Source organism: Chiloscyllium punctatum, chromosome 52 (genome assembly GCF_047496795.1).
Source record: "Chiloscyllium punctatum isolate Juve2018m chromosome 52, sChiPun1.3, whole genome shotgun sequence".
NCBI classification, from domain to species: domain Eukaryota; kingdom Metazoa; phylum Chordata; class Chondrichthyes; order Orectolobiformes; family Hemiscylliidae; genus Chiloscyllium; species Chiloscyllium punctatum.
In genome coordinates, this window is record NC_092790.1 from 48,121,566 (window position 1) to 48,135,877 (window position 14,312).

General features: G+C 44.2%; 1 long non-coding RNA gene across 5 annotated transcripts in view; it reads left to right on the top strand.

The window, feature by feature from the left end:
- LOC140470585 (uncharacterized) overlaps positions 1–9,239 on the top strand; it is a 32,559-nt gene extending 23,320 nt beyond the window's left edge. For 4 of the 5 annotated variants that reach the window (XR_011956546.1, XR_011956548.1, XR_011956547.1 and 1 more), the window contains 2 exons: positions 4,374–4,491; positions 8,468–9,239. This is a non-coding gene — a long non-coding RNA (uncharacterized lncRNA). The remainder of the gene's footprint in view (positions 1–4,373; positions 4,492–8,467) is intronic. The other variant, XR_011956549.1, reaches the window with a different exon arrangement.
- Positions 9,240–14,312: the final 5,073 nt, after the last annotated feature.

Below are 14,312 nucleotides of genomic sequence, written 5' to 3' on the forward strand. Positions count from 1 at the left end.
GATCGGCATGGACAAGTTGGACCAAACGGTTGGTTTCTGTGCTGTACATCTCGATAACACTGAAACATTAAAATAAGATACGTTTCTCTATGTGGAGAGTTAGCAGAAGGTCGGATAATTCTCCTTGGAACTCAGAAAGTTAAGCAGTGATTTCAACTAGGAGCAGATTTCTTACAGGCAAATGGGAGGTGAGTTGGGACAGACTGGCACCATCTCCAGAGAGAGAGAGTACAGCCCCAATGGGCTGAATAGCCCCCAGTCCCTCTACTCTGTGATACTGCCCCCTTTCACTGAATGTTGAAGCTCATGCCAGTGCAGAGCCATAGAGATATACAGCATGAAAACAGCCCTTTTGGTCAAACTAGTCCATGCTGACCAGATATCCGAACTTAATCTCGTCCCATTTGCCAACACTTGGCACACATCCCACTACACCCTTCCAATACATACACCCATCCAGATGCCAAATGGTCTAGTTTTACCAACTTCCACCACTTCCCCTGACAGAAGATTCCATACACACACCACCTGCTGTGAAAAAAGTTGACCCTCTGATCCCTTTTATATATTTCCCCTCGCACATTGAACCTATGCCCGCTAGTTCTGGACACCCCCACCCCAGGGCAAGGACCTTGTCTATTTATCCTATCCATGCCCCTCATGATTTGATAAACCTCTATAAGGTCACCCTTCAGTCTCCAATACTCCTGGGAGGAGCGCACAACTCGTGTCACAATGGGGCCGGTGAGATTGATGGCAGCTTCAGACCAATAGGAGAGTTGATGTGATCCTCCAGACAATGGGAGTGAATGAGGGGTGGGTCCAGTGGGCCAACATGTGACCATAAACTGTGCAGGTGCACTGTCACTATGGTGCGGGTGTACTCCGTGAGTGTGAAGGGAATGAGAGAGACAGCAGAGATTGGGAGAGAAATTGAGTTTGTATGGACTGGGAATGTTGATAAACACACGGTTTTAGGTGGCTAGACCTGAATTAGAAATTCCTGGTAAATTAGAACCAAAAGAGCTGCGGATGCTGTAAATCTCACAATAACCAAAAGGTACTGGAAAAGCTCAGCAGGTCTGGCAGCATCTGAGAAGAGAAATCAGAATTAACATTTTGGATTCGCTGAGCCTTCCTCAGAGCCGATGTGACTGAAAAGAAATGTCACTTTTTATGCAGAAGGTAGGGGTTAAGGAGTACATGATAGGTGGGGATAGAGTCCAAAGAAAGAGATGGGAGCAGTTGGACAACGGAGTGGATAACGAACTGGCTGGGGGAGGGTGAATAGCTGTTTATGAGGACTGTTAGTGGCGAACCATAGGTAGTGTGTAATGGCATGCCCTATGATAACAAGGACTGGTGTGTGGGTTAAGAGGCTAGGGCGCTAGGACATTGGAGAGTTCAGGGCCTAAAATTATTGAATTTGATAGAGGTGTTCAGGATGTCCAAGTAGAAAATGAGGTGTTGTTCTTCCAGCTTGTGTTAAAGTGTGGCGCTGGAAAAGCACAGCAGGTCAGGTAGCTGACCTTCAGCACTTGATCACCCTGAAGCTCTACTTTCCAGGGACTGTACACTTGTTCTGAGCCCTTCAGAGGGATTGAAGGGGATAGGGAGAGAACAGGAACAGGGTTGTGTTGTAATCTACAAAATAATGGTCACCCTCCCCCTCTCGGTGTCTCCCCTCTGTCTCCCATCCCCCATCATGCCTCCTCCCCACCGCAGGGAAAAGATCTTGTGTATTTTCCCTATCCATGCCCCTACTGATTTGATAAACCTCTATAAGTTCACCCATCAGCATCTGACGCTCCAGGGAAAACAGTGTATTCATCCGCTCCCTTTGGTTCAAATCCTCCAACCCTAGCAACATGCTTGTAATACTTTGCTGACCCCTTTCAAGTTTCACAATATTGTTTTGATAGGAAAGAGATCAGAATTGCATGCAATATTCCAAGCATGACCTAACCAAGGCCCTGTGCAGCCGCAATATGACTTCCCACCTCCTATACTCAGTGCTCTGACCAATAAAGGAAAATATACTAAACACCTTCTTAACTATCCTATCTACCTGTGATTCTGCATTTCAAGGAGCTATGAACCTGTACTCCAAAGTCTCTTTCTCAGCAGCAATCCCGAGGACCTTATCATTAAGTGTATTCACCCTGCTAATATTTGCTTTTCCAAAATGCAGCACCTCACATTTATCTAAATTAAACTCCATCTGCCAGTCCTCAGCACATTCAACCATCTGATCAAGATCCCATTATAATCTGAGGTAATCCTGTTCACTGTCCACTACACCTCCAATTTTGGGGTCATCTTACGAACATTACTTCCTATATTCACATCCAAATCATTTATATAAATTATGAACATTTCAGGATCCAGCACCGATACATTGTGACATCCCACTGGTCACAGGTCTCCAATCTGAAAAGCAACCTTCCACCACCACCCTCTGTCTTCTCCCTTTGAACAAGTTTTGTATCCAAATGGCTAGTTGTCTCTGTATTCCATGAGATCTAACCTTGCTAACCAGTCTCCCATGGGGAACCTTGTTGAATGCCTTACTGAAGTCCATGTAGATTATTTCTACCGCTTTGCCGTCATCAATCCTCTTTGTTGTTACTTCAAAAAAATTGAATCAAGTTCATGAGACGTGATTTCTCACACACAAAGCCGTTATTAATATCCCGGACTTAACTCTGTACATTGGGGTCTGCGTCACCCAGTTATGGGTGTTAATATTCTGGATAAATTTCACATACACCAGCTTTGTGTTGGTGACTGTGTACTGAGTCTTGTTAATAACACCAACACAGATGAGTTCCTTTTGAAAGGCAGTCCCTATATCCCTAACCCCCTTCCAGTTGCTCTGTCTCCTCCATTCCCACCGTAGACAGTAAGTGGGAGGAGCTCATGGAGTTTCCATGTGAGTGAGATTGAGAAAATCTTCCCTTCTTTCCACTAGCCCACCAAGAAATGGCGGTAGTGTCCTTACCTCTGGACCAAGAGAATCGGGTTCAGAGTTTGGTAACAGCGGCTTTGAAGAGGCTGATTGGAAATCATGCCCAAGCCACCAGGCCATACTGTCTCCCAGCTGTCCCTGCCTGAGCCTCCAAACAGAACCATCCTGTCGTTTCTCTCCTGTCAGACTCTCCCATTGCTCAGTTTGTCCAGGATCCCCTCCTGCTGCTGCACTGCTCCTGTCCCTCACTGACCTGTCCATCCCCAAGTGTCCTCCACATTCATTCATTGTTTACAATCCCATTGTTCCAGTCCTGCAGCCCCTCCCCCTCCACTCTATTGGGCACAGCTGCTGTCAATCACCCAGGCACCTGTGTGATCTGGAGCATGCTCTGTAGGAGGGGAGACCTGTGCACGGGCGCAGTGCTGGCCAATTGTTGGCGTATGTGCAGTATGGGTCAGTGCCAGCGAGGGAGGCTTTGGATGTGTGGGATTAATCTGTCATTGGCTGCTCCCTCCCTTCCTCCCTCTGAGAACAGGACCCAGGGGACTGGTCCCTGCCCTGGTATCGTGACAAGTGGTCGGCGTATCGGTGGGGGGAGCATTTTGCAGAAAGTTATCAGAACTCAGGTGAAGATTCAGGAATGTTATGGAAAGGAACAAATGTAGGCCTGCAATTAAAGTTCTAATTTGGTTCATTTTAGTTCAACCAGATGTGATTTGTCCAGTGTGTGCAGGATGGTTCTTATCAGAGGGTTGGTGTGGAGGAAATAAATAAGAGGTTCCAGATTGGAAAAAAAAAATCAATGTTGGTCTGACTAGGAAACCTTGGGAGGTGGGGGGAGGATTCACCAACACCCAGGAGACTCCGAGTCAGATTCATTGATTTGATTAGATTAGACTTCCTGCAGTGTGGAAACATGCCCTTCGGCCCAGCCAGTCCACACCGACCCTCGGAAGTGTAGCCCACCCAGACCCATTTCCCTCTGACTAATGCACATAACACTATGGGCAATTTAGCCTAGCCGATTCACCTGACCAATGCATCTTTGGATTGTGGGAGAAAACCGGCGCACCCGGAGAAAACCCACGCAGACACGGAGAGAACATGCAAATTCCACACGGACGCTGTGAGGCAGCAGTGCCATCGTGCCACACCTTTGTTTTGGTCCTTAGTCTGCAGGCAGGAGCTAAGAAGCTGAATTCAACGAGAGGAGAGAGCATTAGAACTGGGTGTGGAGGAAAGGGGTGAGGAGATTGGTTTGGATTTCAGTTCACAGAAGGGAGAAATTGTGAGACTGAGAATTAAAGCTTTGGGGGAACAAAGAAACTACAATTTAATACTATAATTGTCTTATGAATTTCCATCCTGTGTTAATGGTGGTGACTTGTTTTCTCTGTTGTAGGGTACTGAAAGGGCAGATTTGTGAATGAGAAATTCAGATTGAACTTCATGTTCAGTTTTGACAGTTACTTAATCCGTGCCGATCTGAATATCATTGGCCTTTTCATGTGGAAAGAAAGGTGTGTATTCTGTCCGTGGGCGAATATTTCAAGTGTCAATGTGACTGGAAAAATTACTGAGACACAGCCAAGTCCATGTCAGCGTGGTGAATGTGGAGAGAGCTTTCATTTGTTTTTAAAAGTCTGAAAATACATGTCACATTTCCCAGGAATAATGAAGTTACAGATTTGTTTTGTATGAGGACAAGTTTTTAATTCACCATGCAACCAGAAAGACAGAAGGATACCTGCACCATGGAAAATACAATGAAAACGGGATTGTTGTAATGGGGTTAATTTTCGATCATGGCTTGTAATCCGTTGGCGATGTCACGTCTGTTCCAGCGCCGTGGGGAGACACTGGAAATGTGATGAATGCAGTGAAGATTTCGGTTATTCAACTGGATAAGGTGCAGAAGAAATGGGCTCAGGGGTCTGAGTTAGAGGGAGAGGTTGGACAAGCGAGGATTCTTTTTTGTTTAGAGCAGAGGAAACAGAGGGGAGATTTATTTCTGGCAGTGTATAATATTGTGACAGGCTTGGGTAAGGTGAATGCACTCAGTCTTTTTCCCAGGAAATCAAGGAGTAGAGGGCATCAGTTTAAGGTGAGAGGAGAAATTATGAAAGGGAACCTGAGGGGCAACTGTTTTACATAGAAGGTGGTATGTATATGGACTGAGCTGCCAGTGGAAGTGGTTGAGGTGGGTACATTAACAACATGTAAAAGACATTTGGACAAATACATGGATAGCAAAGGGTCAGATGCAGATGGGCCAAGTGCAGGGAAATGGGTTCGCGTGGATGGACATATTGGCCGGCATGGGCCAGATTGGGCCAAAGGGCCTGTCTCTGCTGTAGGACTCTGACTCCAAATATATTTTCTATTTCTCCCGCCACCTCTGGTAGTACCCTGGGATGTATTCCATCCTGGCAAAGAGACATGTCTACCTTTAGCTCCATTAGCTTACCCAGCTCTAACACTTTCGTGATAATGGTTGTTCCTTGGTCTTCACCTTCCTCAGTCTCCTTATCAATTACTGGCATGTTCTTCGTATCCTCCACTGTGAAGACTGACTGCTGTGTACTCATATTCCTGAACCCTGCTGGATAGGAATAACTGGGCACAGAACTCAGAGAGGTCTTCTTTGAGTCTTTATTGATGAGACATGGCAGTTACCTGGATAGTGTACATGCAGAACACCTCCAGGCAGCATCAGGTAACTCCCCGCCTGTCCGATGTGCCGCTCCCATTCTTATACCTTTGTGGTTTGTGTTTTGAATGGACGCTGTCTCTCAATATTATCTCCATGGCAATGGCAGTTAAAAAAGTCGAGTTCAGCTCAGCACTTTGTGGTTAAACCACATACCCCTCCCTCACGGCCCTGTGGCTCAGTCAGATATCTGACCGGCACTTCAGTTTCCGTGGGGCTGTCTATCAGGATTCTGATGTGGAAGAACTGGTGTTGGAGTGGGGTGGGCAAAGTTAAAAGCCACACATCACCAAGTTATAGTCCAACAGGTTTATTTGGAAGTACAAGCTTTTGGAGTGTGCTGAGATTTTGCACTTGATCAGGATTATCTCTATGGTAACAGTTAAGTGCTTCAACAATTACAGAGGCCATATGTTCCCCAAATAATAGGTTCCCCTCTAGCAGTGTAAACTGCTATTCCAGCCCTGGGGATAGCTACTCATCACTTTTCTCCCCCAATCCCATCCAGCTTTCTGTTGATCTTTAAAGTTTTTCTAATCTCCTAGTTTCTTCTTGGTCTTTGCCAATTTGAATGCTTTCTATTTCAGTTTGATAGACTCCCTTATTTCCTTATCCACCCACGGCAGATTATTCCATTTCCTACAGTCCTCCCTTTTCACTGATATATAATTTTGCTGAGCAGTTTGAAAGATTATTTGATATTCCCGCACTGTCCGTCAACTGTCCCACCCTAAAGTCTTTGCTTCCAGTCTACATTAGCCAACTCCTGCCTCATCCTATTGTAGTCTCCTTTGTTTAAACACAGGATCTTGGGATTGGATTTAATCTTCCCGCTTTCCAACTGTATTCTAAATTCAACCAGATTTATCACAAGTCTTTTATCAGATTACGAGGTGAGGCCATGTTACCTGGATGTTTTGGTTTTCATTGTCAGAGACCTTGGCTTTGTAATAAAGTACAGGATAGATGTTCAAAACAGAGTATTCTGGACGGTGTGAATGTACTGAACAGTCTAAAACCATAAATCACTGTCTCCCCTCAGTTTACATGATCTGGAGATGCCGGTGTTGGACTGGGGTGTACAAAGTTAAAAATCTCACAACACCGGGTTATAGTCCCTCAGGTTTAATTGGAAGCACACTGGATTTCGGAGCGTTGCTCCTTCATCATGATCCAATTAAATAAGTTGGACTATAACCGGTCTAACTCACCTCAGTTTAAAATTGAAAAATCATTTTCTCCCACATGCTTCCTTACTTTCGAAGTTTGAAACGCTAATCCACCTGACTATCCTGCTTTTTCCAAAAATCTCCTTTGGTGAAGGTGGTGAGTTTTGGATTCAGCTTTTCCGTTATTACCGCAAGAAGATAAGCACTGGGCACAGGAGAGGCAATGCAGCTCCACCATTTAATACCATGCTGATTGAGCTCACCTCGGTCTCAGCTGGATTTTCCTGCCTGCTCTCTCTTACCCTTCAATTCATTGCAAATTCAACATCTGTATTTCTTCAGTAAATTTGCTCATTGTCCTAGCATCTACCGCATTTTGAATAGGGAATTCCACAGATACACAGCACATTGAGATAGGTACATTCTTCTATATGAGAATGGAATAGGAGCCCTACCGTGCAGAAATAGGGTAATCGTCCATGGAGTCCACACCAACCCTATCATGAGCATCCCATTCACACTCACCCATTCCCTGTATTTCCCATGGTTAATGGCTTAACCTGCACAGGTATGGGCACTGGGAATTTCGCATAGCCAATCCACTTTACCTGCACATCTTTGGACTGTGGGATGAAACTCGAGCACCCAGAGGAAACCCGCAGTGACGCAGGGAGCACGTGTAAACTCCACACAGTTGCCTAAGGCTGGAACCAAATCCAGGTCTCTGACGCTGTGAGTCAGCAATGCTAACCATTGAGTCACCTCTGCTTAAAATCTCCTGCTCCTATTATTCTCGCCACACCCCAGTTGGCTGAATCTATATTCCTTACATCAGAAAATCAGGTTGTGGAAGCAGATGTTTCAATAAAACCCAGTGACAATCCAAATGTTATGTGTGTCTGAATAGGGATCAGATACACAACACCCTCCAGTCTACACTTTTCGTTGACTTTCCAGAGACAGGGCTCCAATGGCGTCATGGGGACTACAACTCCCACAATCCCTGAGGCAGGGACCACACGTGTGTGGGGAAACACGGCACTGTACATGTACAAAATGTGTGCGGGTTTTGGAGCATGTGCTTTGGGTAAATATGCTTTGCGGAAAGTTTTTCACACTGTGATTGGCTGGAGGAGGAACGTATTTACTCATAGTATTGATCTGTTGGGGGAGGGGGTCAAAGTATTACTACATCCATGTAGGACCACTCTCCATCCCCAATTCATTGTAATGGTCGGAATCAACTAATGGGGAACGAAGAAGGATCTGATCCATTCTCCCAGATTGAAGGTTCCTCTTCTGTCCAGGATCTGCCACCTCCCTTTCTTTCCTTTTGTTTCATTCTGCTGTTACATTATTCACTTGCAGCAACTGAAGGGAAAGGAAGTGAACCCAGAAAGGGTGCAGAGTCTAACCAGGGACGGGAAGTGGTGGCATGGATCTGTTTATCAGTAACTCCATGGGAATGGGGAGGGTGTACATTAGGGGGTAGCAGAGTCAGAATGGTGGGAGAGAGTAAGTGGGCTGGAGGGTTACAGCTTTGAGGGAAGAAAGGGAAAAAGAGTAAGTAGAATTGTCTGCTCTGAATTTCTAACATGTACATATTCCTTTATACAGGGTGCTAGATGGTGAAGATTTGCAGACTGAAATCTCAAAGTCATGTGCAGATCATGATTAAGTTAACCAGCATTTGAAGAAGCAAAGACAGAGAATCACTCAGCCAAAATCCTGCAACACTCTCATCGCAGCATTTTCGATCTCTCTGCACCAAATGGACTGTGAATTGTACAAGACAGCAGCTCCCTACCATCTTCTCAAGGGTAACTAGAGATGGGGAATAAATGCTGGCTGAGACCGTGATGCCCATATCCTGGAAATGGTTTCTATCTCTAGTTGCTGAACCCCAGTTGATGTTCCTGCAGGATGATGAGGGACGCTGAGTGCATCCTCCAGGAGGTAGCACCATCACATTACCCCTGCCTACAACCACACAGTAACACAGCAACATCACTGGAACAAAAGGCAGTGAAGCCAAAGGAGGACTTAGATATAGTTCTTCAAGGTAAAGTCATGAAAAGGGATTGGAACACAGCAGGAGACTGAGCTGGATGGTCAGCTGTTTCCCATTGAATGGTGGAGCAGGATTGAAAGGCTGAATGGTCTGCTCCTGCTGCTATCCCCCAGGTCTGTATATAGTCATGGAGCCTGGGCAGGAAGGAGTTCGCAGGGATTCTCCAGGAGATTGCACTTCCACAACAGTTTTCAGTGAGGGATGGTTTGATGGATTTTATTTAACATTTATCTTTAACAAAAGGTTTGTAAATTTTGGTTTTAAAATGTTGTAAAAGTTATTTTGCACAGCAAATAAAATTAAAGAAAATAACGTAAACTGTCTGAATATAACAGTTTTAAAACTTTCAACCCTTGTAAAACAAAATCCTGTCTATTCCTGGACACAATCACTTTCCAGCTACTCAAACTCCAGGGAAATATTCCCTCCCTGTCTGAACCTTTGGTTTGATTTAACTGCTTTTCAGTTCTCGTTCTGTTAGCTGTGAAGCATTCTTTTTCCCCATTTCTCCGACCCAGAAATGTGAGCACAGCAATCTACCCACCATCAAAATCATCAGTACGCCATTTTGCTTTTGGTTAACATATAATCACCAGCAGTGCAAATGTGAGGACTGCAGATGCTGGAAACAAGAGCCTAGATTAGAGGGATGCTGGAAAAGGCCTTTTGCTGAAATGTTGATTTTCCGGCTCCTCAGATCCTGCCTGACCTGCTGTGCTTTTCCAACACCACTCTAATCTAGACATATAATCACCAGCAGTCAACCATTTGTGTAACCAATTGAATATTTCCAAACAAAGCCCATTTCGGGCCAAGCAAACCATTACAAGTGTCAGAATGAGAAGCGACTAAATCAAAGTAGAGTTGTGGGGAGGGGGCAGCGATGGAGATAAAGCACTATATCCCCTGCGGTGCCCACTTCTATCTAAAGGCATCGAGAGCATTGATGCACACCACATGCTCCTTCTCTAAGGCACCCTGCTCTGTTGCATTTATCCTCAGTCAGTGAATAAAATCCCTACAGTGTGGGAGGAGAGCATTGGCCCATCAAACCCCACCGACCATCCGAAGAACATCACGCCCAGAGCACTCCATCACTGTAACACTGCATTTCCCATGGCTGATCCACCTAGTCTGTACAATTCTGGATCCTGTGGACAATTTAGCACGACTGATCCACCTAACCTGCACATCTTTGGACTGTGGGAGGAAACCAGAACACCTGGAGGGGACCCACACTATCATGGAGAGAATGTGGGAACTCCACACAGGCCGTTGGACAAGGCTGGACTCCAACTTTGTACCTGATGCTGTGAAGCAGCTGTGCTACAATCACAATTTAAATCAAAACAGATGATCCCTGCTCATTGTCACATTGCTGTTTGTGGGGACTTACTGCCCAGAGAGACATCCTGAGGTTCAGAAAGTGGCAATGTAAGTTCAGTCACCTCCAGCCCAGTTAATGTGGTTAACAACAACATCAATACTCCAACAGTGTCATCATGTACAAGGTCCACTCCTGACTCTGATGGACAGTAACATCAGAATCAGAGTCCTGCAGTCCACATGGAGCAGGGGGATGACCACTTCCCTGTGAGCACTCACTGGGCTCTCAATCGTGTTGAAGACGCAGCAAATCTCTTGTCACACAGAGGGGTGAACAGCTCCTACCCAGTGTGAACCCACTGGGGTCTCAGGGGGTGGGATGAATAACTGAATCCCTTCTCTTCACTGAGCATCTGAATGAGATCTGCCTCAGTAGATTGTGAGGTCGAGTAAATCCCTTCTCATACGTGGGGCAGGTGAAATGCCTCTCCGCAGTGTGACTGTGTCGGTGAGTGTCCCACTGTTCGGGTGAAGTGAATTCCTTATTCTGATTGAGCCCGTCCTCCTATTTCTCTCAATTATCATTGACAATCTCACACCAGAACTTGTTCCAGAGAGTGTTCCAGAACAGGCAGAATGGTCAGCTGCGGCTGGTCACCTGACTTGTCACTGGTCCTGAAAGGTTCACTCTCCACAAATGCTGCCAGATCTGCTGAATTTTTCCAGCAATTTCTTTTATTTTTTTCAGTTTTTCCCAGCATGTGCAGATGTTTAGTTTTCCAATTCTCATCTTGTCTGTTGCAGAGGAGTTTATTGATGAAATTAGAGTGTTTTGAAAATTGTACGTTATGTCACACATCAGCTATGATCATCATGAATGGCAGAGCAAAGTCGAGGGGCTGAATGGCCTCCTCCTGTTCCAAGGAAAGTTTTCCATTGTCAGCTTGTGGTAACATTTCCCGTCACTGCTCAATTCACCTCCATATCGAACACATTGTTACTGACTGAACAAACCTCCTGTGTTTGAAATAAACTTACTAATGTTCAGTGGCTCCCTCTCCTGCCACCCGGGTTTAACTCTCATCATGGAATACTGTCGTGTATTACTGCAGGAATGCCCACAAAGACTAATCCTGGAGTCTGTATCCCCTAGGATCCACAATCACCTTTTATTGACTTCTTCCTATTTCATTCTGGCTATTGAACTCTTGGTTTCAATCCAATCTCCTGTCATGCTCTTCAACATGTCCACATGGGTGGACTAGAGGTAGCTGGGATTTAATGAAGGGAAGTGGGGATTAGGTGGAAGCATGAGGAGCGGTGACAGCAAAGACAGTTCTCATTGTAACAGCAGAGTTTCTCCGTGACACAGTGAGTGGTGAGGCAGCTGAGTTTGTGGGCGGAGACAGTTTCAATCAGGGATTTGGTAAGACACTCAGACATTGACCTGTCCAACTGATTGTTAACTCAGACAGATAGAAAGAAAGATGCACATTTAGATATCACCTTTGATGATCTGGGGCAATGAAACATGCTTCCAACCCAAAGATTTCAACCTCAAAACTCTGAAAACACAGACACAATGCTTTCTGTTTGTACCAGGCTGTCTCTGAGACTCCTCTTTTCTTGTGAAAAGCGTTTCGACCTGTTCAGCCTTTCCTGGTGATTATAATCGCTATGTTCCTGTGAGATTTGTGACTGAACCTTTATTTTCCTCTTCCGTGTGAGTGATGAAAGTAGCAGAAACAGTTCCTGACCTGTGAGGGGTTTTGATTGGAGTATTTATATTTACAAATCCATTCCCACCCTCACATACAGTGTGAAATTGATGTAAAACTGAAGGAAATGAGTGAGTGAGCACCCACAGAATCATAAAGGAATCATATGTATCTGAGTTGAATGAACAACAATCAAAACTAGTTAGAATCACAGAATCCCGTGGGTGCAGAAAGAGTTTATTCTGCCCATCGAGTCTGCAATGACCTGCTCACCCACCCTACCCGCATAACCCCACATTAACCATGGCTAGCCCAACCCACCTAAATTGCACACTGCGACCATGTTAGCATGGCCAATCCAGTGACGTTACACATCTGTGGGAAGGTCACAAATTACATACAAATGCTGAGAATTGTGGAAGATGGCTCACAAATACTAGACTCTGACACAAATGCTCTGCTTTTCAAAATAAAATCTGGGGGACACTGCAACCGGAAAAAGTTCTGATTTTCTTAGGAGGAAGAGAATTCAAAACTCACGCCACTGACCCAGGGGGCGCAGTGAAAGTTACAGAGGTCTCGGAACCATCAGAAATGTAAGAGGTTGTGAGCAAGGTGGGGGTGAGACAAGGACACAAAGACAGTCTGTCACACGGGGGAAGGCAGGAGAGGTTCAACAGCAGAAATGGTCGTCCCTCAAGGCCATGGAGAATGGAGTTAGAGCTGGGAAAGAAACAAGGAAATAAGGTGTGCAGCTGCCAAAGGAATATGTTAAAAAACAGATTATAAAAGCATAGAGGGCAGAGTTCAGTCTGAAATCTTTGCTCTCAATGATGAGTAAAAAAGCTGTAACGCCTGGGGAGTTGTATTTCAGCCAACACTTACCCAGGATTGGCCAAGTGTGCTGTCATTTTCTGATAATTTTTTTTCTGGCATTTGTAGTTCAAGTCTGATGACGCTAGTAACTTTTCAATTTGGACTGGAGTTTAAATTTCTGGAGAAATGTCAAATAAATCACATTGATCACATTCTGCACATCTTAGTCCATTACCCTGCATGTTCCAGTATTTCAGTGACATCCATGTCCTGCCGGTGGGACAGGACATACAGGGATGGTGACGATGGTGTCTAGGACATTGTAAGCTATGATTCTGTGCGTATGACTGTGTCGGCTTGTTGCTTGACTTGTCTGCGTTCCAGCTCACCCAAGAAGATGTTGGCAGGGTGAGACAGTACAGTTGGAGATCCTCTGCTCGCCAATTCCTTTCCTTTTTGTTTTTTTAGAATTTCATTCTCTCTCATTCTCCCCTTTGCAGACTCTGACAATCATGACAATTTTTTTTTAAAAAAACATGTCTCTATTAGAAAACCAATCGAGGAAAATATATTATTCTTGCATCAACTGCATTTTTAAACAAAATCCATTGTGTTCAATAAACACTGTCTCATTTTTTCCTTCAATTCTATCAAGTGAGCTATTATATTTTGTCCCTCAGTTTACCGATCTTAATAAATATCCAATCAATTTCAGAGCAACATGCTGACAAAGTATTGAAACAATTTATCTGTTTAGGTTTTAGCATTAGTTATAACGTCATTACAATTACAACAATTGCAGAATAATTGGTCTGGGTAACAAGTATACTGAGGTTTACAATTTAATTTATTGATTGTTTGAAAATTGGTACAATATATCCTTTTTTCAGGATTCTAACAGTAATTGTTAAGGCATTTGTACGACAATAATTATAGTATGCTTTAGTTTAGTTTTGCTAACAACTACAGTGATGTTTATATTTGAATTTAATCCAATCTTCCATAGTACCTATATAGTAATATAAAACTCCATTTTATTTCCAATCAACACACCTACAAAAGAATCCATTATTTCTGATGCAATGCGCACTGTTCAAAATATGACTTTTGCTCATTTGAATGATCTGTGTAATCCCAGCCTTATAAATTTAGAAAATCCTATTTACTTTTCCCTGCAACAATTCCTGTTCATTTTTTGCAGATAGCACAGTCAAATAGCAAGATGAAATTTATCATTATTCTTAAGTATGCCAGTAGAATTTTGAAAATCTCTATGTTGCTAATATATAATAATTGTTCATTTCAATCCATAGAATATAGAACAGTACAGCACAGCCCTTTGGCCACGATGTAGTTCAGACCTTTTATCATACTCTAAGATCAAACTAACCAACATGCCCTTCATTTACTATCATCCATGTGCCTATCCAAGAGTCGCTTAGATGTCCCTGATGAATCTGAACGTACTACCACCACTGGCAGTGCATTCCACACACTCACCACTATCTATAAAGAAACTATCTCTGACATC